General features: G+C 38.7%; 1 pseudogene; it reads left to right on the top strand.

Annotated features, from left to right (window-relative positions):
- The window catches only part of LOC132633830 (photosystem I P700 chlorophyll a apoprotein A1-like), a 37806-nt pseudogene extending 14668 nt beyond the window's left edge, over positions 1–23138 (top strand).
- The last annotated feature ends 926 nt before the right edge of the window (positions 23139–24064 follow it).

Below are 24064 nucleotides of genomic sequence, written 5' to 3'. Positions count from 1 at the left end.
GTTATAAATGACGTTAAGACCATGAAATAGACATTGTATATGAATGGACGAAGTTGGGTGTTGTGACCATGAACATGGACAAATGAAAGTAAATTGAGAAACCTTGATAATGTGGATGATTAATGGCCATTGATATGATATTATGAATGTATTTTTGACGTTTGGGAGTTGAATTACGATATGGGCAAATGTTTTATAAATAAAGGAGATGCTGTCCGATTTTCTCTAGCTTTGGCCATGTGTGTTAGTTATCGATTCTAATGATAGTATGACCTTAATGAAGGTAGAAACGTGAGCACCGAAGGAGTACGTGCAAGTGTAGCATAGTTCGATGAAAAGGTATGTAAGGCTAACCTTTCTTTCATAAGGCATGGTTCTTTGGCCAATTTCAAAATCCTCTATACGAGTATGTTGTCTTCAAATGATTGATCTTCTGAGCTCGTAAACTCATAATCCTTGATATGTACTACGATTGTACTACGCTCCTCATGTGACGAGTAAGCCTATAAGATAGACGTAACGATAATAATGATGATAGAAATGTTAATGATAATAATAATGATGCTAAAGGTGCCTATGGGCTATTATACTTATGTGTGCCAATGAAGGACTATAATGAAACTCCGAGCTTATAACGCCTGGTAGAATATATATATATGTATGTATACGATTACGTAACGCGCGCACACATCTGCAGATGGTACGGATAACCCTGAAACCTTGGTAGGGCCAGGTAGATATAACCTTGAGCCTTGGTTGGCCAAGTATGTATGAAACACCGAACCTCTATGGTCGGGTACGCTATGTATGCATGTATATATATATGTATATGCTATGTATATGACATCATTAAGAGTACGAATATGTTATGAATATGAGATGTACATGATCATGAGGGTAACCAAGTGCGAATATGGGTATATGTATGCGGATACGCAGTAGAAAAAAATGTCTCTATGGAAAGTAAGTAAGTGCCATGATGATGATATTATTGACTCCTCCCCTATGAAACTTCACATGCTATTCATTATGCTTCTATATCGATGTTGATCATGCTTAACATACTCAGTACAATCTTCGTATTGACGTCCTTTTGTTTGTGGACGCTGCGTCATGCCCGCAGTTGCACAGGGAGACAGACTTGATCCGTAGCTACTTTCTCAGAGATTTCATAGCAGAGCTCCATTTCATTCGGAGCCATAGCTTTTGGGGTACTCATTCTTTTGTGTATATAATTATGGGCATAGCCGGGTCCTGTCCCGCTCAGGTGATATGTTATACTCTTCTTAGAGGCTCGTAGACATGGGTATGTGGTTAGATGTGTGCGGCCTTGTCGACCTATATTTTGTATATCATTTTGTTGGCCTTGTCGGCCCATGTACATTGATGTGGCATAGATGCCTATGATGATATAAGCAATGTTATCGTCCAATTGGGACTAATGCGATTGATGCATAGGAATGCATGTTAATTTATGTGGTTCACCTAGACGTAAGTATAAAGGGAGTCAAGGAGTGCCCGGGTGGGCTAGCACCGAGCGCTCGTCGCAGCCCTCTAGACGGGTCGTGACAGTACATGATCGGTGGACTGACTTTACATGTATGTCAAGACAGCAACCAATGGAATCGTATCCCTGGTGAGTTATGCGGCAACATGCGGTAGCTGACGCTCTTAGTCGTAAATCCATGGGTAGTTTATCATACTTGCAGCCACATAAGAGAGAGATGGCTCGTAAAGTTCGTCAATTAGCTATCCTTGGAGTTCGGTTGTTGGACTTAGGTGATACAAGGGTCACTGTCCAGGATATCACGATATCATATTTGGTAGCTGAGATAAAGGAGCGTCATTAAGAGGATCCTATTTTAGTACATTACCGAGATACGACTCCTCAGAAAGAAAAGACACCCTTTGTGATTACAGGAGATTGAGTTTTCAAGTATCGAGGTAGATTATGTGTTCCGAATGTCGCAGGGCTTCGTTAGCAGGTTATGGCGGAAACTCATTGTTCTCCTTATTCTATTCATCCGGGCAGGACAAAAATGTATCATGATATTAAAGAAGTATATTGGTGGGGTGGTATGAAGAAAGATATAGCGGAGTTTATCGCTCAATATCCAAATTGTCAGCAAGTTGAGATAGAACATCAGAAGCCCAGAGGCTTATTACAAGCCATCGAGATTCCAACCTGGAAACAGGAAGTCATTAATATGGACTTCATTACATTCTTGCCTCGTACTTAGCATAAGTTGGGGTCGAAGAAAGTTATACAAGAAAGATTACTAGCGGCACAGAGTCAACAAAAATCTTATATAGATAATCGACGACATAAGTTAGAATTTGAGGTAAGCGATTAGGTCTTCCTAAAGATCTCCCCTATGAACGAACTAATGAGATTTGACAAGAAGGGTAAACTTAGTCCTCGATATATTGGGCCATACAGAATTATTTGTGCAATGGGTAAGGTAGCATATGAGTTAGAATTACCTTCTGATCTAGAGTCTATACATCCAGTGTTTCATGTGTCCATGCTCCGTAAGTGCATAGGAGATCCCTTGAGAGTCGTACCAGTAGATGATGTCCAGGTGACTGAGCAGTTATTATACGAAGAAACCCTAGTGGCTATATTAGATAGACAAGTCCGTCGGTTGCGCACTAAGGATGTGGCTTCAATTAAAGTGCATTGGAGGAATAATAACGTAGAGGAGATGACTTGGGAAGCTGAAAATGATATAAAATCCAGATGTCCACATTTATTTCCACCTCTCGAGGAAGTCCATACTTTAAGTATGTGATATTTATTCTATTTGGTCGTGTGAGGCCATAGTTATTATTGTTTCATGTAGCCCTGTGAGGTTTGGTGTTGTTGGGTTGTTGTACGACAGGTTGGTATCGGTAGAGTTATAGACGAGACTCTGCCAAATAATTTATAAGACTCTATAGACTAAACATTCGAGGACGAATGTTCCTAAGGGGGGAGAATGTTACATCTCCCATTTCGATACATCTTTAGTGTATGGTACATTAATCATTTTAGCCTCGAGTTTTGAGGTTCGTCTTCTAAGTTATGAGATGTCGGACATGTTTAACCCTTGTATATGAGTTGCCAAGTTTAAGTATTATAAGTATTGAAAGCATTCTAAGTTAAATGAATCGGATAAAATAAGTTTCGTTGAGGTTCAATATTTATTTGAATGAAATACGGTCCAAGCTATAATAGCTCGTATTTTTGGATTAGGAAATTGGATCAACCAACATGATTAAATTTACCCGAGCTCGGAAGATTTAGCCATATTCAAGCATGAAAATCAAGAGCTCAGTGTACAAAAAGATGGAGTCCCGAAATGATTTAAGACGGAAAAGTGTGACGACGAGAACTGGGAATAATATTTAGTGTTTGTATAAAGAGGCTATGGACTAGAGTTGTACCACATGATTATGATAGTGAATATATGAAGTGTGTTACAATTAATATACTATTTAAGCAATGGAGAAAAAGTGGGCAAGCTAATATTATAGTGGATAAGTGTTAAAGATAACTATTTCCACGTGTGTGCTAGCCACAAGGCAGCCAAGTGACTAATACATTCATAGACCCTTTTGATGACACATATGGGGTAAGTCTTTCCTTTTTATAAAGATAAATAGGGTGGGCCCCATGGCTTATAAAAGGTAGTAAACTTGGGGGTTTCATTTTAGCAAGTCATTTTCATCTAATGAAAATGGGGACAACAACGTACTACTCCATAAACAATAAGCTTAGTACTTAAAAGATTAAGCAAGCAGCAATGTGATTTATTTGTGGTAGAGCAGCGACGTTAATTATAATTTTGGCAGCAGCATGATTTATTCAGAACAACAGCTATGTTATACGATTTGGTTACGGGTTTCGATTACCACTTCAATCTCGTTGTTCCGTTATTGAATCCGGGCTTTCTTCAAAGTAAAGTAAGATTGAAGAAGAGTAGTTCTTGGCATATAAGGTAAGAATTCTCCTATTCTTGATATATTTAAGTTCATCCCGGTCATAGCTAAATTGTGAGATGAGAACTACGAAATTAATTGTGGGACATCGGATAAGTTATTGTTGTTGTTATGTGAGCTTATTTGAGGTATATTTTTGGGTTGTGTTGTGGCTGGAAATTGTTGGAGAAATTTAAGTATATTGTTGTTGTGGTCATTGATATGTATTTTGAAGGAAAGAAAAATTGGAGAAGTGTGTTTGATAATCTTATACGGGCTTGTCGCTCGTCGTGAAATGTTTTTGCCTTGTTGTTGTTACATGGTATCTTGTTATTCATGTATACACTTGCTGGAGTGTTCTGGTTGTTGTTGTTGATATATGGAGTTTCGGGAACTGAGAAGAATGGGGGAGATGCTGCCCATTTTGTTTTAGGATAAGTTTAATTTTCGTTATACGATTAAGAGAATCGTTGTATAATTAACGATAGCATTATTATTGTTATGATCATATAGATCGTGGAGCAAATACAAGTTAAGTTCTTGAGTCGTTGAGCTAAGACCAAGCATGTTAAGGCTATCCCTTTATTCTTTTGGCATGAATCATATGAGAAAGAATGAATGAACGAGCGTTATCCATAATGATTCCATTCTTAGAAAGCTAGAAAGCTCACATTTCTTTGGATTCCTGATAATGTTATTGTTTCATGTTTATGATTCTTGAATTTGTCTCATGATCATTGATCAAGTAGAAGTGAAAGATGTTGATGATATTAGATCCATAATGATGTTCGGAGGTTACCGACTCTACGTCACTCCGAAAGACTCAGATGTTATCTTTACAAATCTTTCATGCATTTGTATATATGTACAGCTATTTCCTCACACCGAGCCGCGCTATAGTCGGCCGGGTACGGCACAAAGATATGCACACCACTGCAGTGGGTACGTTATGATGTTACCCCAGACGCGGGATGATATTATATATGGATCGGACTGCACGTTCCGCAACACTAACATTTATGGATCGGGCTATACGTTCCACAACACTAATAGTTATATTATGATATATGTATATGATTTTTGAGAGAAAGCATGCATATAATACGCCCTCGGAGGCAGCTTCAGTTTTACAAAGTTGTACAGTCACTTTCAGATATACAGCCATACATATACATTCAGATATATAGATTGACACTCATGCCATAGATTCCTTTCATGATTCTTGTGTATATGCTATTTTCTTGCCTTACATATTCGGTACATTATTCGTACTGACTCCCCTATTGCCTGGGGGACTGCGTTTCATGCCCGCAGGTCTGCAGATACAGGTTGGTGATCCATCTATTAGGATGTCAGCTCAGCGGATGAAATTAATGCACTCTGTTTGTTCCAGATATGCAAGGAGCCAGCATAGTCTTATGTATATAAATAGATATGTACGCATATATGTATGGGTATTGCGAGGCCCTGTCCCAGCCATGTTGTATTATGTTTTCCAGTAGAGGTTTGTCGACAGATATGTACAGTCAGTTGCGGTCTAGACTTGAGATTTCATATGTCATTACATATGGTCATGATTGTTACACCCCGTATCTTCGAAGAAGCACTTATCAAATTTGAAACATAAGTACGTTGAGTTATGGTTAAGTAAAACCACTTTGGAATATAAGAAGCAAGCATTATTAAGTATATTTAATGAGGAAGGATATATATAAGGTATATCAGAAGGTTTTATAAGGAAATGAGTGGAAGAAATGGAGTAGTACGATTTTGGAGAAAGGATGGGTAATGTTTTGTGTGAAAATTTTGGTCCAACTTGGGGGACGAATATCTCTTAGCATATGAAGTGTTTTAAGGTGAAACAAAATCCTAAAATGAAGTTCGTCGAGTCTAGGTTCCAACGCAACAAAACAGATCGTCGATTGGACTTCAGAGTAAAGAATTATGGACGTTACAAGTTCAGCTGACAAAGCAGAAACACGTGCTACAGGGGTATTTTGGTCATAAAAAGTTTATGAATGGGGAAAAACCCCATTTGTTTTCACAAAAAAATCAGATTGGGAGCTCCGCACATATAGGGGTATTTTGGTCATAAAAAGTTGAGAGAATTGAGTGATTTTAGCTAATCAAGGCTCGGATAGTGCGTAGTCGTAATCACGGTATTAACTTGCGTTGGATTTAGCTTGTATTCAAGGTGGAATCTTGAAGATATTATCGTTTTGACAAGAAAAATGTATGAATCTTTCTCTTTCGGTATTATTTAAGGCTTATTTACGGAGATAATGTCGTTAAATAATTGTGTAGTAAGTTGGTTAGTTATGAAATTTGGAAAACAGCGTGTGGGCTGTTTTATGGTACATATTGGTGTTGGAAATGATGTTATTGATGTTGGTATTGTTGTTGTTGTTGTTGGTTGCTGAATTGAGATTCCGGGCTAGGCATATAAACAGGGGAAATGCTGCCCGATTTTCAGCAGGATATAAAATAGTTTGACGTGAGAGCTTAGCACAAATATACTACGATGAGTCTAACGATTGTGTGAATTCTCTTAAATGTAGACTTGCAAGCTCGGACAAATAAGTGTAGATAATTGGAGGCTGAACAGGTATGATAAGGCTCGTCCCTTTCTTTCAAAGGCATGATTCCTATGGTATGATTTCATAAATGTTTCCGTAACCTTCTTGTTTTCAAAAACTAAAAGTCCATGGTTCTTAAAGCTTCTCATGATGTGGAGGATAAGAATGATTTTATGATGGTGACAACGATAATGATGATTTCGTGTTTTAAGAACTCAAGTTTATGATTTCAAAGCGAATATGAGAATGTGGAGCTACTTCTAGATTTTCTCAATTTTACTCATTGATGATGACTCTACTTCTAAAGGCTCCAAAGTGTATGTAAAGCTATCCCTTCTTTCTTTATGGCATGAACTACATAAAGTGAGCGAACGACGAACATACATGACTCCAATGAACTCTAATTCTCAGTGGTACTTGACATGATAATTGTCTTTGATTCTCAAGGGTTGGTTTATTCTAATTATTCTATTGAGTCTCAGATGATGATTTAGTTTGCATATGGTTGCTCATGATATTCTACTCGTGCATACCGTTAATATATCATTCACCGAGTCCCGGGTCGGGTACGTAATCGTGCACAGTTTCATTGCATTGTTCACTGAGTCCCTCACTAGAGGGTCGGGTATGTATATTATATATTTCACCGAGTCCCTCACTAGAGGGCCGGGTACGTATTATATTTCACCGAGTCCCTCACTAGAAGGCCGGGTACGGTATATGTATGATTATTTCACTGAGTCCCTCACTAGAGGGCCGGGTACGATATATTATATATGCATGCATGACTCATCTTATAACGCACAGATGCATTGGTATCTTTGATTATAGTACTCGTCTCCTGTCAACTTTTTTCTCAGCCATGATTTTCTTTTTTGTACTTCATGCTTTACATACTCAGTACATTTTCCGTACTGACCCCCTTTCTTCGGGGGCTGCGTTTCATGCCCGCGGGTACAGACACTCAGTTTGGTGATGCTCTGGCTTAAGACTTCTGCCCGGCTGCTTGGAGAGCTCCATTGTTCCGGAGTTTGAGTTTTTTTGGTACAGTCCTTTTTGATGTAGACTTTGTTACACTCTTAGAGGTCTGTAGACATATGTGGGTTGTGTATATACAGTTTGGTCAGCTATATCGATGTAGTTCGTCTTGGACGTCCCCGTGTATAGCGGCAGCCTTGCCAGCTTGCATATTTGTTATGTTTTGGTTAACTGTGACTTCCCAGCTGACAGGTTCTTTCTGATGTATGATATGATGAGTTCACAACATGTTTTTACAGAATGCCATATTGTTTTCACTTTCAGTCTGATTATATCTAGCGGGTCGTATATGGGTGCCCAGCTCGGGCACTAGTCATGGCCCATCGGTTTGGGTCGTGACAAAAGTGGTATCAGAGCAGTTCATCCTCGGAGTGTCTACAGACCGTGTCTAGTAGAGTCTTGTTTATCGGTGTGTTGTGCACCACATCTATAAACAGGAAGCTACAGGACATTTAGGATGTCATCTTTCTTTCTGATCATAGATCGTGCAGTAGAGCCAATGATAGGAAAGCTCGTTCTTGGTACGATTTTTGTTAAATTGCAGGATTGTATTGGAGAAGAGGAAAAGTTCAGTTAATGGGAGCGTAAGTGAGGCTCCGAAAAGGGACATGAGACCCGTATCGCCCGTCGACTCAAGATCGAGGATGTCAAGAGGTATAAGAAAGAGCATCAGTTATTCTATTGAGGCGGACCCATCGGAGGATATGGCTCCAGTAGGAGGAGACCCGACTGAGAAATCATATGACAAAGACCCGTTTAAAGGTCACGAGACTCCTGTGGATGAAGACGTAATTGAGGAAGTACAAAGTTGGCACATCTAGATTTTCCTTACGTTTTAGCATTATGTTAGGCCAGACTAGTAGGCGGTGGGAAGACAAGGATGAAGAGCACACTTCACTCTATAGCCTACCAGATCAGGCTAAGAACCGATCGGCTACAGGTATACGTGTTCTTATTGGAATTTCCTATGTGCGTATGTAATTACTTCAGGGTAATACTGAATAGTGATGAGCGGAAATCCTAAAGGGGATCAGTGACTTAAGTATTTGGAGGTAGCTGCGACTAAGGTGTTGTCGCCACCATTGCGAATCTTTAAATCTAGGATGGAAGGTAGTCATATACACAGATGAAAGGTGATTATTGAGGATTTCAAAGGCCAAAATAGCATTTGCTTAGTCGGAAGAGTAAGAGATCCTTTTAATCCGGAGGGAGATGCATTACGAGAATTTATTGGGGCCCGTTAGAACTTCAACTGGTTCTAGGTCATGTGAGGAAGGTCACGCAGTAAGGTGTATGCGATTATACCAGCACTAACGCACCGGATTTTTTTATTAGAGTTTCAAGGTTAAGCGTGCTAAGGTGAGAGAAATACTAGGATGGGTGACCCCCTGGGAAGTATATTAAGAGTCCTACAAATTCAGACATAAGAGACAGATGAGAAGCTAGAGTAGCCTAAGGGAAATTGGAGTATGCGGAGTGATTGGAAACCCTAAAAGGTCGCGAAGGATGAGGCGGACGAGACCTGCAAAGAGAAAAAAAAAGTGCATCACAGCTCTAGAGTTAGGATGAGTTCGAATAGTATTAGGAAGTACTTTGTAAGCGAGGTGTTCGTAAACATACATACATACATACATATATACATACATACATACTTAGCTGTCATTCCTTGTTGGCTTTCCCGGTGTGTCCATTCCCATCTGTGGGGCATAACCTTACCTTGATGGTTCATATAATTCTATAATACATACCCTTATGCTCAGTATGGTTAGTGACCCGTGATATACTTTCTAATTTCTATTGATGCTACTGCCTTTCTATCTGCACACACATCGTTCTTCCTCTCTTTAGAGATCACCACACCGCTTATCGTTACTCCCTTTGTTAATATTCTTATATTTTTCCTTTAATCTCAAGATTTTCTTCCGTTGTAACCCAAAGTGTCCTTTGTACTTATCATCCATTTCATCATTCTCTTTGTAGTTAGCTTGCAGAGCTTTCTTACTCTCTTTATTACTCTTTAGGATACGCCGCTGCCTATTTAGGTGCAGTACAAATTTCCCTGGTCTAGAAATATCATATCTCACGTCTGCATGAAATTTTCTCTTGATTCATTTTAATTCCTTTTCATACCTGCTTTGTGGTATGCTTATCTTTAATTCATTCCTTCTCCCTCTTAATGCATTCTTGGTATGCCACTACGTCCCGAATTTTGGCCTCCTTAAGCTAACCTCTTTCTTTCCTTGGACTTTTGACAATGCCATACCTCGTTTCAGGACTAGATCCGCCCTTCCCCCCTTTTTAAGGGTGTTCTTATACACTAGTAACTCCCGAGTATCAGTAGTCATCGGCCTACCCTAACGATCCTTCGACTCTTTTGGTCTCTTATAATACCGGAATTCTCTCATCGCATAGCTTGACTTATTTTCCTTTCTGTTAATCGAGGGCTTTGCATTTGCATGAAGCGCTTATGCATTACAGATCCATTCTTGCTGCCTTTTTTTAAAGGACTTTCTACTTCTACCTTTTATGACTGAGCATTTCCCGAATCAACGGGTTAATGGAAACATTGGAATCCATCAAAACATTTTACGGAACGTTTGGTCACACTTTGCTCTTTTTATCCCTCGTCTTCCTCCACAACTATTATTACTGAAATTCTTCTTACTCTGAATTTCCGATTTCACTCTACGTCTACAATATATCATTGAGGGTTAATATGCTACACTCTTCCCCTTCCACTATCGATCCTTTTATTCTCTTGGCTCACGTATCCGAAATTTTCCTTGACTACTTATTTGCGTCCCACCTATGCGTTGTAGTTCTTCCAGTGTTCTGCCACTTCTTGTTCGTGTCATGAATTCCTTGCAAATATACTCTCTTCTTTCTTCTCCTTCCTGCCGCCAAGGCTAGTCCATACTCATAAATATTTCTCATACATCCTTCTATTTCCTTTATAATTAAACCTCGGTATTCCTTATCCTCATCCCATGTCATTGATGTACTACCTCCCGGTTAGCTTTGTTAGTTCATTAACCTCTCTCTTGTCCTTGTTGATTGCTCAATTTTTCTTTTCTTCCTTTCTTCTTTTTTTGACCATCCCATTAGTGTACCTTTCCTGCTTTCATCCTGAAACCTTCCTTGAGTTCCTTCCTCTTCGAACACCTTTCTCCTCTTGTTATTTGTAGTATCGGCTCTGAAGTTCGTGAAATATTTCTTTAAACGCGCAAATTTGTTTTATTCTTAAGTCATCTTTGTGGAAAGCTTCTCCATGTTCGAGGCAACCGTGTTAATTTGACCACACACTTATCCCTTTTATACACCTCTCGAGAGCTGGAAATCTCTTAGTATCGTTGCAAGGCCTAATCATTCTCTCTCTTACTTCACATCCCTATTTGTGATTACTATCCTTTAGTCCCACTTATCGAAGTCTATTTACTGGCCCCACACATTCATCTTTTGTTTCACACTACCAAACTTTATCCCTTTCGCATGCCTACCTTCGAATTTTATCCAAATAGTCCCTTACCTTACCCATCGTCCCTCTTGGAAGCTTCACTTACCCTCGTTTCTTACACCCTTTTTTTTCAAGGCATTCTAATCTCTTTACTTCCTATATATTCACTTTCGTGCTTTCCCTGATGTTGTTGCATTAGGACTTTCCAACTTTAGCCTGTGGTGACAATATCATCAACTTACCTTGTAACATTTGTCACTTGAACTTCACCACCCTGTTCGATTGATTCCTTCAGTATACCGCAACGTCGGTTGCGGGGACACATATATCGGTTGGCGCAGCCACATATGGGATGTCATACACATACATGTATCTATCTATCTATCTATCTATCTATATATACTACAGTGACCCCGACCCGAATTTGAACTTTATAAAATGGGGAAAAACCCCCATTTGTTTCACAAAAAAAATCAGATTGGGAGTTCAGCACATATAGGGGTATTTTGGTCATAAAAAGTTTAGAGAATTGAGTGATTTTAGCTAATCAAGGCTCGGATAGTGCGTAGTTGTAATCACGGTATTAACTTGTGTTGGATTTAGCTTGTATTCAAGGTGGAATCTTGAAGATATTATCATTTTGACAAGAAAAATGTATGAATCTTTCTCTTTTGAGTTCCGGAGCTTGAGTTATTTTGGTACAGACCCTTTTGACTTAGACTTTGTTACACTCTTAGAGGTCTGTAGACATATGTGGGTTGTGTATATACGGTTTGGTCAGCTATATCGATGTAGTTTGTCTTGGACGTCCCCGTGTATAGCGGCAACCTTGTCGGCTTGCATATTTGTTATGTTTTGGTTAATTGTGACTTCTCAGCTGACAGGTTCTTTCTGATGTATGATATGATGAGTTCACAGCATGCTTTTACAGAGTGTCATATTGTTTTCAGTTTCAGTCTGATTATATCTAGCGGGTCGTATATGGGTGCCTAGCTTAGGCACTAGTCATGGCCCATCGGTTTTGGTCGTGACAATGATAGCCTTACCGGCTCATACAATATGTTCAGTATTTTCACAGATATGTCCTCAGAACAGTTGATGGATGCATGTTTCTTATGAGTTTATTGAGAGTCATATTACGACCCTATTGGCCCACCTATGTTTATGTTGTTGTCACGGATGTAAGTCAGTTGGCACTTGACTAGTACGGTCAGGTTCCCGTCGTGGCCCTTCAGTTTTGGTCGTGACAGACTAATATTGCCCATCACCATTTAGCTATTGCAATTCTTTTCCTAATAGCGGGTCACGTGTATAGGACCAACTGGGGTTTTAGTCATGGACTAAAAGATATTTTAGAAGCTCGTTAAGGTCCATTTACAAGTCCGGGCCATAAAGGTCTCTATGAGATCCTAACAACGTTATGGCATGCTCAATTTTATCTTAACTTAGGTATGTTAGGATCTTTAACTATTGTTGTATCTCATCATATGTATTCCATGCCCCCTTATCCGTATCTAGCTACTGACTATGGTACACAACTGTCATTGTTCACACATCACATGTGGATTGGTGGATTTCTCATATTTGGTGCTGTCGCGCATGCAGCCATTTTTATGGTAAGAGATTATGATCCAACTACTTGGTACAATGATCTATTAGATCGTGTCCTTAGGCATCGTGATGCAATCATATCTCATCTAAACTAGGCATGTATATTTTTAGGCTTTCACAGTTTTGGTTTGTATATTCACAATGATACCATGAGCGCTTTAGGGCGTCCTCAAGATATGTTTTCAGATACCGCTGTACAATTACAACCCGTTTTTGCTCAATGGTTACAAAACACCCATGCTTTAGCACCTGGTGCAACAGCTCCTGGTGCAACAGCAAGCACCAGTTTAACTTGGAGGGGTGGTAATTTAGTGGCAGTGGGTGACAAGGTTGTCACAACCCAAACTAAAGGGCCACGACGGGCACCTGACCGTACAAGCCAAGTACCATCTGACATACATCTGTGACAACGACATAAACATGGGTGGGCCAATAGGGCCGTTATATGTCTCCCAATAAACTCATAAGAAACATGCACGTATCAACTGTTCTGAAAGAGTCGTCTGTGAAGATACTGAATATGCTGTATGAGCCGGTAAGGCTATCATAACCAACGATGATGACTTATGAAATCTCAAGTCTGGACATCATCTAACTGTACATAACTGCCTACAAACCTCTATTGGAAAACATAAAACAACATGGCCGGGACAGGGCCCCGCCATACCCATACATATGTGCGTACATATCTATATATACATAAGACCATGCTAACTCCTGGCATCTCCGAAACAAACGGAGTGCACCAACTTCATCCATTGAGCTGACATCCTAATAGATGGATCACCAAACTGTATCTACAGACCTGCGGGCATGAAACGCAGCCCCCCAGGTAATAGGGCAGTCAGTACGAATAATGTACCGAGTATGTAAGGTAAGAAAATGGCATATACACAAGAATCATGAAAGAAACTTATGACATGAGAGTCAATCTGTAAATCTGAATGTATCTGTATAACTGAAAGTGTCTCTGAAGGCGTATGATATGCATGCTTCCTTTCAAAAATCATATACATATATCATAACTGTTAGTGCTGAGGACGTACAGCCCGATCCATAATGTCATTGCTGTGGAACGTACAGTCCGATCCATATATCATATCATCCCGCGTTCGGGGTATCATCATTATCTGCCCACTGCAGTGGTGTGCACATCTATGTGCCTTCCCAGCCGACTATAGTGCGGCGCGGTGTGACATAATAGTTGTACATATATATATATAAATGCATGAAGGACTCATAAAGATGACATCTGAGCCTTTCGGAGTGACGTAGAGTCGGTAACCTCCGAATATCACTATGGATCTAATATCATCAACATCCCTTACCTCTACTGGATCAATGATCATAGGATCAATTCATTAATCATAAGCATAAAACAAAAACATTATCAGGAGTCCACAGAAGCATAAGCTTTCTATCTTTCTTAGAATGGAATCATTATGGATAACGCTCGCTCGTTCGTTCTTTCTCGTATGATTCATGCCAAAAAGAATAAAAGATAGCCTTAACATACCTGGTCTTATCTCAACGGCTCAAGAACTCAACTCGTATCTGCTCCACAATCTATATCTAACAATAATGATACTATCGTTAATTATACAAAGGATCATCTTAATCGTTTAATGAAAATTTAACTCGTCCTAAAACAAAATGGGCAGCATCTCCCCCGTTCTTCTCATTTTCCAAAATTCCATATATCAACAAAAACAACCAGAACAATCCAACAAGTACATACATCAATAACAAGATACCATGTAGCAGCAACAAGTCATAAACATTTCACGACAAGCGACAAGCCCGGATATGATTATCAAACACACTTCTCCAATTTTTCTTTCCTTCAAAGTACTTATCAATGACAGCAACAACAATATACTTAAGTTACCCCAATAATTTCATGCCACAACACAACCCAAAAATATACCTCAAATTATCCCACATAACAACAACAATAACTTATCCGATTTCCCGCAAATAATTTCGTAGTTCCCATCTCACAATTTAGCTGTGACCGGGATGAATTTAAATATACCTAGGAGAGAATAGCTCCTACCTTATATGCCAAGAAATGATCTTCTTTCACCTTACTTCCTTTCGAAGAAAGCCTGATTTCAACAACGCGATAAAACGGAACAACGAGATCGAAGCTGTGAATGAAACTCGTATGATGTTCTTCACGTTTTTTTTTTCTTCAGCACAAAAGAATTCTTCCACCTGCACATGTTGCTTGCCACCTTTATTCATACTGTAGATTTCCTATAAATTAAGGTGAGGAGAATTATATGTCTTCTCCGTAACTAGACATGGATGCTGCCTCCTTACTTATTCAATATACATACAAATATATGTGTCCTAAAATAGGATAAGCATTCACACAATTGTTGGACCATGGGGTCCACTTAGTCACCACCTTCCAACAACCTCCCCATAGTGCCACCTATAAGAGATATAGGACTTAGACATTCCTTTTCTACCAGCAACGTGGACTATGTCCACTAACATGATTAATTGACTAATCACTTTATTAATCTCCCACTAAAAATTCAACATTTAACTAATTATACTCATAATTAATTTCTTGATCTCAACTGACTTAAATAGCAGTTATTTTTAACATACTTCGTATACCCATTACCATGACTGTGTGATATAACACTAGCCCATAGCCTCATTTGCCACACATAAAATATTATTTTCAATCATCATTGTCACACTTTTTCGTCTTAAATCATTTCGGCACTTCATTCCTTGTATACACCGAGTTCTTGATTTTCATGCTTGAATATGACCAAATTCTCCGGGCTCGGGTAAATTTGCTCAAGTTGAACAGTTCAATTTCACTGGTCCACTATACGGGATGTTATAGCTTGGACCGTATTTCATTCAAATAAATTTTGAACCTCGACAAAACTTATTTTCTTCGATTTGTTTAACTTCTAATCCTTACATTACATCTATACCATCACTCTAACCACCTATAAGCTTCGGGGATAACCTCGTTTCCATTACTAATGTCATTTAACTTGCACGATTTCCAACGCATGAAAACACGGGATGTAACATCCTTCCCCCCTTTAGAACATTCATCCTCGAATGTTAAACTAGTCATGTATAAGTATACTGGTAATGGTGATTTTATAACAACTCAATTCTAACTATAACTCGTCTATCATGTTGTGCCTCTCTTTGCTTAACTTAATACCATTCTCCACTTGGCATCAGTTAATATTGAATTTCCAAAATGAGTGATCATAATTTAGCTACTTTGGTAATTGACTGCAACTTACTATATCCATCTACACTTGAATCTTAAGTCGAGTTTTTCTTGTTTTGGAGTTATCTTTCCAGTAAAATTGTAGAATAGGAGTTGTCTTTCCCTTGGGTAGGTTTACCATCTCATATTGGTTCGTCCTGTTCTCTCTTCTAATTCTTATAGGTGTACTCCCACTCTTTATTTAGATCGCATAGTCCGCAGCGTACATCCTTCTTGGAGTCATCATGTTAACCTCTGACATGCATTATCTATAACATTCCCTTTGAATAGTTGAAAATGAGTTTCCTTCTTAGTAATGACTCTTGGTTGCAATACTCCCTTGACACCTCAGGAATATCCTTTCAAGAGATATAAGTGAGTCACTCTCCTGATATGATCCTCCTTGATACTTGAACTCGTCGATCCTTTTTCTTGCTCAATCAGTCTAGATACCTTTCGTCCTTATCATAACTTCTTCCCATAATCTTAATCATATAGTCATTACCTCTATGCTCGCATTATTAAATCAACCATGTGAATCCTTTGTTACATATTGATATCATGTCATCTCTTAACCTCTCGCGATTACGTAATAATCAGGAAACTTCTTCTTATCTTTGGAATCCTCTCCGAGTGTCTCTTCTTGCTTAACTTATATCTGAACAAAGGTTACAATACATGATGTATCATCTTAAGGGGTTTTAAATCCCATGTTAATCATGTCCCGTAATGAATCTCTCGAGAGCACTTCTTTGAGGTAAATACTCGTATCACATCTCGAGTGAACACTTATATAGGTAGTTTTACCTATAGCACCCCTATCATCACATTGAGGTGAATACCTCTCTTCTATCATATGCCCATTTTTCAAATCTATTTCACAGTTTGCATTACCTATCTTGACCTTTTCGTCCCTCTTTCGTCCTTCGGTCCATACCTTTTACCATTTCATCCTTACGTCTTTGCTTGTCATATCACCTCATAATGCCGAAGGTCAATTTCCCTTCGTTGTCTAACATCTATAACTATTTCACCATAGGATAGATGCCTTTGTCATAATGTTCTTTGCCATAAATTCATTGAGACCTATAGGTCATCTTACGCATTAGTCATTTTCATTAATATAGCTCGTAACTAATCTATATTTCCTTCACTGCACCGTTCTAAAACTTGCCATCTTTGGATATGCTTTTTCTTAATAATCTCTTCTCCTTGCCGCATAACTTACCCGGATTGTGACTTCATTTGTTACCGTCTTTGTATGTACATAACATTGGTCTATTGATCATTCAAGATTATACCTTATCCTTTTCCTTGTCTTATTTCTATTTTGTTTTTGCTCAAGTAATTCCGTTAGTAGCACAATAACTACAAGTGCAATCACAATACTTTCAGCTATTCGTTGATAGAACTTGGACCCACAACTCAACATTAATCCCTCCATAATTTTCTCCGATCAGCTCACACTATTATGGGAACATTCTTCTCTGCTATCCTAATGTGGTAGAAACGGGGTAATATGTGGTCCTTTTAGAATCCCTTGGGCAGATGTTACGTAGGGTCACTTTCTTCTTTGTGCATAAGGTGTTTTACTCATCAAATAACCCTGTACCTCTCATCATAATCTAATTAGTCACACATTACGTATGATCACATATTACTTATGATACAATTTGAAACCTCAATCATCTCATAATAATATCCATTAACATTCTCGCATAGTACTAGAATATCCATAAGGTATGATGCTCTCTCGTACTTTGCTCATCGGGTTATTATTACTAGTGGACTTTCTTTTTATTCGCCTCATTTATACTTTTCCTTCTCTATCTTTAACATGTTCTTCCTTTACTGATCATACACATCGCACATACTGGACATTCGTCACTTGTCGTTCTTTTGTTTCGTTGATCAATCTTATCTCGTTTTCCATTATCATAGTCTGGATCTCTTCCTTTCTGCATCTCTCACATTCCTTCGTGTCAATAATAACAAACTCCTATCGTATAACCATCCTGGTGAATAACCTAGGCTATAACACAGAACGTAGTTATATTCATAAATTCAACAAACTACCAAGCGAAGAGCTTTAGTAAAGATATTCCTTTCCATCTATTATCTCGAGGCATTTGTTAAGGTCAATAGCCCATAGTGACTTAAATGTTTTCCCACTTTAATTATTGGGTGAGGTCTAACTTTCCAATATATAATGGTATTACATACGTATACATATACATGTACACATCAAGCTCATCCCATGGCTCAATCTTTCGAAGACATATAAGGGTTGGTTAACCTTTTCCGATTTGTTAACTTCTTTTGGGGTGCTTATCTCTTTAATTCTCTTTTGATACATAAAACTTCTTTCTACCCCAAGCACACATTTTTCCTTCACATTCTTATATCCTATCCTCTCTCATCTGTCATAATATCTCGTTATTCCCATTTCTGATCTAATGTTTATCTATTAAACCAGTCCCATAACTGACTGTCAATTTCACCTCTAATTACTTCACTGCTGCACCCTTTCTTTCTTCTCGTAAATAATCCCACTTAAAAGTTTTCACAATTTCCCTTAAGTTCTCGGAAAATTTCGGCAGAGTTTCCTCTATAATTGTAACAATCCCAAACCTGTAAACAGCCCAGAAAATACATCTCATGCCTCACAAGACCATATATAGAAACACATATGATATACAAGTCAACCACACAGGGCTGATTACTACAAAAGAATGTAAAATAATAAAGCTCGTCTCATAATTCATGCCTGAACACTATTCCTAAAACTCCATCTTTTTTCCCTTCTAAATCTCTTCATCAATCGACCCCCTTCAAAGAGGTTTACGTACTCGCAAATCATATATTCCTCTTATTTTTCTGGTCTTTGACACTTTATAAGTAAATCTGTATTTATAACTACAATTAATACTCACATTACCTAACTTACCTGTAGCATTCCAAAAGTTCCAAACGATTAACTTTACTTCCTTATATAATTACTCACATTCTGAAGTTCCACAACAGAAACCCTTACCTTGGCCTTACTCGGGAATTCTGATCTTGTACAAATCGGTCAAACGGTAGTTGGGGAAGTTCTTCTTCTGGTTGTTCTCCCACAGGCTATCCCATGGCGTCCATACCTTCTATAAATGTACCAATTATACTGACTCTCCCGGAATTTCCATTGTTCTCATTTGACCCTCGTTCTGCAGATACCATCAATTTGGGATTACACAAATGGTCATCTCCCAATATTTGTCTATCCTTTACCTGTTCAGTGAGTTCCCCCTGGAGCTCAGATAGATCTGTCTCGATAGAGGGCATATTTTTCGATGGGTCTGTATCATAAGAATGACTGACTCTGGAAGCCCCTGGACCATCAGCCTTCTTCCCTATAAATTCCATCTCACAACGACAAAACAATCAGGCTCAGGATTAGAAATATTATATACTATGACTTAGATCTATCGCACGATCTAGAATAGAAAAGAAGGTAACCATCCTAAATGTCCTGTAGCCTCCTATTTGTAAGTGTGGCGCACAACACACCCATAAACAACACTCTAGTAGACACGGCTTGTAGACAACCCTAGGACAGAACTACTTTGATAGCAGTTTTGACACGACCCAAACTGAAGGGCCACGACGGGCACCTGACCGTACTAGCCAAGTACCATCTGACATACATCTGTGACAATGACATAAGCATAGGTAGGCTGATAGGTCTGTTATATGACTCCCAATAAACTCATAAGAAACATGCACGTATCAACTGGTCTGAAAGGGTCGTCTGTAAAGATACTGAATGTGTTGTATGAGCCGGTAAGGCTATCATGACCTATGAAATCTCAAGTCTGGACATCATCTAGCAGTATATAACTGCCTACAAGCCTCTACTAGAAAACATAACACAACGTGGCCGGGACAGTACCCCGCTATACCCATACATAAGTGCGTACATATCTATATATACATAAGACCATGCTGACTTCTGGCATCTCCGAAACAAACGGAGTGCGCCAACTTCATCCACTGAGCTGACATCCTAATAGATGGATAACCAATCTGTATCTGCAGACCTGCGGGCATGAAATGCAGCCCCCCAGGTAATAGGGGAATCAGTAAGAATAATGTACCGAGTATGTAAGGCAAGAAAATAGCATATACACAACAATCATCAAAGAAACTTATGACATGAGAGTCAATCTGTAAATCTGAATTTATCTGTATAACTGTATATCTAAAAATGGTTGTATAACTCTGTATAACTGAAAGTGCCTCTGAGGGCGTATGATATGCATGCTTCCTTTCAAAATTCATATACATATATCATAACTGTTAGTGCTGAGGACGTACAGCCCGATCCATAATGTCAGTGCTGTGGAACATACAGCCCGATCCATATATCATATCATCCCGCGTCCGAGGTATCATCATTATCTACCCACTGCAGTGGTGTGCACATCTACGTGCCTTCCCGGCCAACTATAGCGCGGCGCGTTGTGAGAAAATAGTTGTACATACATATATAAATGCATGAAGGACTCATAAAGATGACATCTGAGCCTTTCAGAGTGACGTAAAGTCGGTAACCTCCGAATATCACTATTGATCTAATATCATCAACATCTCTTACCTTTACTGTATCAATGATCATGAGATCAATTCGTTAATCATAAGCATAAAACAAAAACATTACCAGGAGTCAAAAGAAGCATAAGCTTTCTATGTTTCTAAGAATGGAATCATTATGGATAACGCTCACTCGTTCGTTCTTTCTCGATTCATGCCAAAAAGAATAAAAGATAGCCTTAACATACCTGGTCTTAGCTCAACGGCTCAAGAACTCAACTCATATCTACTCCACAATCTATATCTAACAATAATGATACTATCCTTAATTATACAAACGATTGTCTTAATCGTATAACGAAAATTTAACTTATCCTAAAACAAAATGGGCAGCATCTCTCCCATTCTTCTCATTTTCCCAAATTCCATATATCAACAAAAACAACCAGAACAATCCAACAAGTATATACATCAATAACAAGATACCATGTAGCACCAACAAGTCATAAACATTTCACGACGAGCAACAAGCCCGGATACGGTTATCAAACACACTTCTCCAATTTTTCTTTCCTTCAAAGTACATATCAATGACAACAAAAACAATATACTTAAGTTACGCCAATAATTTCCAGCGACAACACAACCCAAAAATATACCTCAAATCAGCCCACATTACAACAACAATAACTTATCCGATTTCCCGCAAATAATTTCGTAGTTCCCATCTCACAATTTAGCTATGACCGGGATGAATTTAAATACCTAGGAGAGAATACTTCTTACCTTATATGACAAGAAACGATCTTCTTCCACCTTACTTCCCTTCGAAGAAAGCCCAATTTCAACAACGCGATAAAACGGAACAACGAGATCAAAACGGTGAACGAAACTCGTATGATGTTCTTCACGTTTTTTTCTTCAGCACAAAAGAATTCTTCCACCCCCACACGTTTCTTGCCACCTTTATTCATACTGAAGCCTCTAAATTAAGGTGAGGAGAATTATATGTCTTCTCCGTAACTAGACATGGATGCTGCCTCCTTACTTATTCAATATACATACAAATATATGTGTCCTAAAATAGGATAAGCATTCACACAATTGTTGGACCATGGGGTCCACTTAGTCACCACCTTCCAACAACCTCCCCATAGTGCCACCTATAAGAGATATTGGACTTAGTTATTCCTTTTCTACCAGCCACGTGGACTATGTCCCCTACCATGGTTAATTGACTAATCACTTTATTAATCTCCCACTGAAAATTCAATATTTAACTAATTATACGCATAATTAATTTCTTGATCTCAACTGACTTTAATAACAGTTAGTTTTAACATACTTCATATATCCATTACCATGACCATGTGATATAACACTAGCCTATAGCCTCATTTGCCACACATAAAATATTATTTTCAATCATCGTCGCCACACTTTTTCGTCTTAAATCATTTCGGGACTTCATTCCTTGTATAGACCGAGTTCTTGATTTTTCATGCTTGAATATGACCAGATTCTCCGAGCTCGGGTAAATTTGCTCATGTTGGACGGTTCAATTTCCTGGTAAAAAATAAGGGATATTATAGCTTGGACCGTATTTTATTAAAATAAATTTCAAACCTCGACGAAACTTATTTTCTTCGATTTGTTTAACTTTTAATCCTTACGATACATCCATACCATCACTCTAACCACATATAAGCTTCGGGGATAACCTCGTTTCTATTACTAATGTCATTTAACTTGCACGTTTTCCAAAGCATGAAAACACGGGATGTAACCGCAAGGTGGCTTTGTTTCCTATTCCATTAGGAACCGCTAATTTCTTGGTAAATCACACTCATGCATTTATGATTCACAGTATTGATACTCTTGAAAGATGTTCTATTTGCTCGCAATTCCCGTTTGATACCGGATAAAGCAAATCTTGGTTTTCGTTTTCCTTGTGATGGACCTGGAAGAGAGGGTACCTGTCAAGTATCTGCCTGGGATCATGTCTTCTTAGGACTATTCTGGATGTACAATCCAATTTCGATAGTATAATTCCATTTCAATTGGAAAATACAGTCAGATGTTTGGGGCAGTGCAAGTGATCAAGGGGTAGTAAATCATATCACGGGAGGAAACTTTGCGTAGAGTTCTATTACTATTAATGGGTGGCTCCACAATTTCTTATGGGCACATGCATCCCAGGTAATTCATTCTTATGGTTCTTCATTATCTGTATATGGCCTTTTTTTCCTAGGTGCTCATTTTGTCTGGGCTTTTAGTTTAATGTTTCTATTCAGCAGACATTTTTATTGGCAAGAACTTATTGAATCCATCTTTTGAGCTCATAATAAATTAAAAGTTGCTCCTGCTACTCAGCCAAGAGCCTTGAGCATTATACAAGGACGTGCTGTAGGAGTAACCAATTACCTTCCGGGTAGAATTGCCACAACATGGGCATTCTTCTTAGCAAGAATTATTGCAGTAGGATAATGGCTAGGATAATTTGAAAAGCATTATGGCATTACGATTTCCAAGGTTTAGCCAAGGCTTAGCTCAGGACCCGATTACTCGTCATATTTGCTTTGGTATTGCTACCGCACATGACTTCGAGAGTCATGATGATATTAGTGAGGAACGTCTTTATCATAATATTTTTGCTTCTCACTTCGGTCAATTAGCAATAATTTTTCTATGGACTTCTGGAAATCTGGTTCATGTAGCTTGGCAAGAAAATGTTGGTACAGGACCCTTTACATGTAAGACCAATTGCTCATGCAATTTAGGATCCTCATTTTGGTCAACCGACCGTGGAAGTTTTTACTCAAGGGGGTGCGCTTGGCCCAGTGAATATCGCTTATTTTGGTGTTTATCATTGGTGGTATACAATCGGTTTACGCACTAATGATGCTCTTTATACTGGCGCTCTTTTTTTATTATTTCTTTCTGCCATATCCTTAATAGGAGGTTGGTTACACCTACAATCGAAATGGAAACCGAGCGTTTTCTGGTTCAAAATTGCCAAATCTCGTCTGAATAATCATTTGTCTGGACTCTTTGGCGTAAGATCCTTGGCTTGGACAGGGCATTTAGTCTATGCTGCTATTCCTGCATCCAGAGGGGAGTCCGTTCGGTGGAATAATTTCTTAGGTGTATTATCGTATCCCTAAGGGTTAGGCCCACTTTTTACAGTTCAATGGAATCTTTATGCTCATAACCCCAAGTCAAGTAGTCATTTATTTAGTACCGCGGTCAAATGACTGCTAGGGCGGCGCCGCTGAAGTGGTCTTAGTGACCGCGGAGCGGTGATCGAGTAGTGACTGGGGTATTTAAATGATATAAAATCCCAAGTCTTTTCATTCATTTTTATTCCGAAAATGTTCATATTAGGAGCAGTTCTAGAGGATTCTTAGAGGAGATTCTTGGTAGTAAGTCCTTCTAATCTCCTTGCTAACTCATTATTCTTAATCATCTAGAATTCTTTTCCCTTGTTAATTCCTTAAGTGATGAAGATAAAAGTGGGTTTAATGGATATTTTATCTAGGCTTCTAAATGATGAAATTGATCGGGTTTATGATAGATTATGATGTGTCTAATATTGTT

Source organism: Lycium barbarum, chromosome 3 (assembly GCF_019175385.1).
Source record: "Lycium barbarum isolate Lr01 chromosome 3, ASM1917538v2, whole genome shotgun sequence".
NCBI classification, from domain to species: domain Eukaryota; kingdom Viridiplantae; phylum Streptophyta; class Magnoliopsida; order Solanales; family Solanaceae; genus Lycium; species Lycium barbarum.
The sequence above is the reverse complement of the archived record's forward strand: the minus strand, read 5'-3'. Positions and strand labels throughout refer to the sequence as shown.